The sequence below is a fragment of the Schistocerca piceifrons genome, unplaced genomic scaffold, assembly GCF_021461385.2.
Source record: "Schistocerca piceifrons isolate TAMUIC-IGC-003096 unplaced genomic scaffold, iqSchPice1.1 HiC_scaffold_1409, whole genome shotgun sequence".
Classification (NCBI taxonomy): Eukaryota; Metazoa; Arthropoda; class Insecta; order Orthoptera; family Acrididae; genus Schistocerca; species Schistocerca piceifrons.
The window spans coordinates 12,501-17,500 of NW_025727246.1; the positions used below are offsets into that span (position 1 = coordinate 12,501).

A 5,000-nucleotide genomic window follows, 5' to 3' on the forward strand; every position below is an offset into this window, starting at 1 on the left:
CCTATACATGAGCCGCGACCTGTACCACTTACGAGCGAGAGACGCGATCGCGTTGCTCACTGTACGGCGTCCGATACCGAGCCATCAGCATGTCGGTCCCCATGCGCGTTGCACTCGCACTCGCAGTCGCAAAAACGTGGGGCAAATATATTACGCGGAAGAGCTATAACAGACCGAGCCCCACTGCATGGGGAGAGTCTTTGTCACTAATGTACACAGATGGAACATTTTGGACTGGAACCAGATTACCCGTACACACGGCGCTGATTAGTAATCAATGCAGAGCCATCAAACTACAGCAAATATACACAACTGTCCGTATACATGCTGAAAGAGTCTGCCCACAATGGGAACCACACGTCAGCCAGACACTCTGATCACGCACCACTCTCTGCTTCTAACGGGCGCACATACAATATGTAAGCACCAGCATGGAACAACATCCAGTGCATCTTCTCCGCCACATTACACAATCCACACTATCACAACCAGACCAGGAGGTCCATGCGGAAAATACAATATCCCAGCCTTTCGACATCCACCATTGCGCAGACCAGGCACCAACACCCACACATGTCCTATACAACGGTGCACCCAACATCACAATAGTACCTCCTGTCACAGCGCACAAACAATGACATGAGTCAAAGACACAGGTCTCACACAAGCATAGAATTGGAGCGCCGCCTCTAATAAGCCAAAGGTGCATCCTGACGTGACAAATCTGATCATGTCACAAGCATTCACTTACTATAATCACTATCAAGGAACCTGCCGCCCCCGCCCCCCCCCCCCTACACCTTTCCTTACAACAACGTGTAACCTAACCTAACCTAACCTATGTTGTACCTTAACCTAACCTATGTTGTACCTTAACCTAACCTATGTTGTACCTTAACCTAACCTATGTTGTACCTTAACCTAACCTATGTTGTACCTTAACCTAACCTATGTTGTACCTTAACCTAACCTATGTTGTACCTTAACCTAACCTATGTTGTACCTTAACCTAACCTATGTTGTACCTTAACCTAACCTATGTTGTACCTTAACCTAACCTATGTTGTACCTTAACCTAACCCATGTTGTACCTTAACCTAACCCATGTTGTACCTTAACCTAACCCATGTTGTACCTTAACCTAACCCATGTTGTACCTTAACCTAACCCATGTTGTACCTTAACCTAACCCATGTTGTACCTTAACCTAACCCATGTTGTACCTTAACCTAACCCATGTTGTACCTTAACCTAACCCATGTTGTACCTTAACCTAACCCATGTTGTGCCTTAACCTAACCCATGTTGTGCCTTAACCTAACCCATGTTGTGCCTTAACCTAACCCATGTTGTGCCTTAACCTAACCCATGTTGTGCCCTAACCTAACCCATGTTGTGCCCTAACCTAACCCATGTTGTGCCCTAACCTAACCCATGTTGTGCCCTAACCTAACCCATGTTGTCCCCTAACCTAACCCATGTTGTCCCCTAACCTAACCCATGTTGTCCCCTAACCTAACCCATGTTGTGCCCTAACGTAACCCATGTTGTGCCTTAACGTAACCCATGTTGTGCCTTAACGTAACCCATGTTGTGCCTTAACGTAACCCACGTTGTCCGCTAACGTAACCCACGTTGTCCGCTAACGTAACCCACGTTGTCGCCTAAACCTGCTCTGTAATTGTTATACGACTCGTTCAATTAGTGTAGTGTTGCCCACCCGCAACCCTCGCAATATAGTTCGCTACTCGCACTGCCCGCTCCCCTGTGTATCGCTTCATGTTAAACACCTTGCAAGTCTTGCTGACTTTCCACATGCTCCTGCTGTACACTGTAATGTGGATGGCAGCAGGACGTACATGCCGCCCCCCCCCCCCCCACCCCTCCCCACGTCCCCACGTCCCCACCTTGCCCCCTGCCTTCGCAAGCTGGTTGGTGACAAGTTTGCATGTTCAATGCCCTTCGCATGCGACGTACGCAGGCTACGTTGTGGTGCGGCCTGTGTCAACTGTCCGCTGATGTCGTACGCGTGAACCACAATCTGTACTGCACATTCGTCCTTATGTACTGAATGATACATCGTGGCACATGTGTGACCGTACAACGACTGCGCCCAAAAACGGCGGACCATACAGTGCAAATATTGTGCACGCAGCTACGTGTCGTCTCCCTATGAGAGCTGGATTGCAGTGTGGTACGCCATAGAGACGTGTGGGAGGAACGGACGCCGTGGATGGCGATCAGCATGAGCTGTGTGTTGATGTATTCGGACCTAGTCGTCTCTCCTCAAACACCGTGATAGCATGGTGCACCGCGTTCCATATCTGCGACATGCTACAGAGGCCGGTTGACAGTCGTTCGAGCAATGGACATCGCATACGTACGGGGGCCACCTTCCACGTATTGTCTAGGCGTGCACATTTTGTTGCGTGTATGTGGGCAGACGTAGTGTGGCGTGACACCTGACACAGGCATGCAATAATCGTTGAAGTTGCTAATGGCGATGGACGCCTACGTTTTCTGGTGAAGTTACGCAAATGAAGAAATGGTAACCCGTTGTGGTGCGGTTGTTCTCGCTAGGGGTGAATCGGTGATGGCGACGATAGGTTGAGGTACTAACCGGTTGTTCCAGCGATACCCACCATGCCGATGAAACTGAACGGCATCTGGGTGTGAAGCGATACGCGGTGGTGGCTGGGTGGGACCGTCCCCGGCCGGTGAGGGGGCGCCTCCCGGCGTGCTGGCCGCGCGGTGCGTGGGCGCACGCGCTACAGCCGGCTGGTGGGGGCGGCCAGTGGCAGGCGCGCCGGCCGACGGACGCGGCAGGCGTCGCAGCTGCGCGCCGGCGCACCCTGCGCGCGGCGCCGTGCGGCCAAAGTAGGTCCTCGCGGGCCCGGTGCGAAGCGCGGTGGACATCTTCAGTGTGCTGGTCCGATTGAGGACTGTGTGCGTTGAGGATGCGCCGCCGCCCGGCGCTCGGCGCCGCGACGCCGTCTGCTGCTCGGTCGCCCCAGCGGTTCTCGCTGGTGGTTTGTATCGCAGCTGTGCGGATGTGTTGGCGCGTGCGCTGTGCTGGGAGAGTTCGCTTCGGCACCCAAGTGGGGCTTTTGTCCTTCTGTGGCGCTGGCGTTGGAGCTGCCGGTCACCGTAGGTGGCGCGTGTTGTCTCCCGCCGGCAATGCCACGACAGCACGCTCCCGGGCCTCTGTCGGCAGCGGCAAGCTCAGTTGGGAGCACGGGTGGTCGCACCGAAAGCGTCTACTCGCCTAACTCCGGGCGATTGCGCCTCTCTCGAACCCGACCAAGTACTTGGGACGGCGCTGCGCGCCGCCGGGACCTGAGAGGGTTTCGAGGTGTATTGTGCAGGGGAGCTCAGCCTCCTCCTGTTTGCAGAATGATTGAGCGGACGCTTGCGTGTTCGCGCGGGCCCCCGGGACACACTCCCGGGCGGCCGGCTGCTCAGCTCTAGTTGGCGCAGCTCCCTGGTTGATCCTGCCAGTAGTCATATGCTTGTCTCAAAGATTAAGCCATGCATGTCTCAGTACAAGCCGCATTAAGGTGAAACCGCGAATGGCTCATTAAATCAGTTATGGTTCCTTAGATCGTACCCACGTTACTTGGATAACTGTGGTAATTCTAGAGCTAATACATGCAAACAGAGTCCCGACCAGAGATGGAAGGGACGCTTTTATTAGATCAAAACCAATCGGTCGGCTCGTCCGGTCCGTTTGCCTTGGTGACTCTGAATAACTTTGGGCTGATCGCACGGTCCTCGTACCGGCGACGCATCTTTCAAATGTCTGCCTTATCAACTGTCGATGGTAGGTTCTGCGCCTACCATGGTTGTAACGGGTAACGGGGAATCAGGGTTCGATTCCGGAGAGGGAGCCTGAGAAACGGCTACCACATCCAAGGAAGGCAGCAGGCGCGCAAATTACCCACTCCCGGCACGGGGAGGTAGTGACGAAAAATAACGATACGGGACTCATCCGAGGCCCCGTAATCGGAATGAGTACACTTTAAATCCTTTAACGAGTATCTATTGGAGGGCAAGTCTGGTGCCAGCAGCCGCGGTAATTCCAGCTCCAATAGCGTATATTAAAGTTGTTGCGGTTAAAAAGCTCGTAGTTGGATTTGTGTCCCACGCTGTTGGTTCACCGCCCGTCGGTGTTTAACTGGCATGTATCGTGGGACGTCCTGCCGGTGGGGCGAGCCGAAGGCGTGCGACCGCCTCGTGCGTGCTCGTGCGTCCCGAGGCGGACCCGCTTGAAATCCTACCAGGGTGCTCTTTATTGAGTGTCTCGGTGGGCCGGCACGTTTACTTTGAACAAATTAGAGTGCTTAAAGCAGGCAAGCCCGCCTGAATACTGTGTGCATGGAATAATGGAATAGGACCTCGGTTCTATTTTGTTGGTTTTCGGAACCCGAGGTAATGATTAATAGGGACAGGCGGGGGCATTCGTATTGCGACGTTAGAGGTGAAATTCTTGGATCGTCGCAAGACGAACAGAAGCGAAAGCATTTGCCAAGTATGTTTTCATTAATCAAGAACGAAAGTTAGAGGTTCGAAGGCGATCAGATACCGCCCTAGTTCTAACCATAAACGATGCCAGCCAGCGATCCGCCGCAGTTCCTCCGATGACTCGGCGGGCAGCCTCCGGGAAACCAAAGCTTTTGGGTTCCGGGGGAAGTATGGTTGCAAAGCTGAAACTTAAAGGAATTGACGGAAGGGCACCACCAGGAGTGGAGCCTGCGGCTTAATTTGACTCAACACGGGAAACCTCACCAGGCCCGGACACCGGAAGGATTGACAGATTGATAGCTCTTTCTTGATTCGGTGGGTGGTGGTGCATGGCCGTTCTTAGTTGGTGGAGCGATTTGTCTGGTTAATTCCGATAACGAACGAGACTCTAGCCTGCTAACTAGTCGCGTGACATCCTTCGTGCTGTCAGCGATTACTTTTCTTCTTAGAGGGACAGGCGGCTTCTAGCCGCACGAGAT

General features: G+C 53.4%; 1 non-coding gene across 1 annotated transcript in view; it reads left to right on the forward strand.

The window, feature by feature from the left end:
* The first annotated feature begins 3,478 nt into the window (after positions 1 to 3,478).
* LOC124733781 overlaps positions 3,479 to 5,000 on the forward strand; it is a 1,909-nt gene continuing 387 nt past the window's right edge. The window contains exon 1 of the ribosomal RNA XR_007009131.1: positions 3,479 to 5,000. This exon is cut by the window's right edge and continues 387 nt beyond it. This is a non-coding gene — a ribosomal RNA (small subunit ribosomal RNA).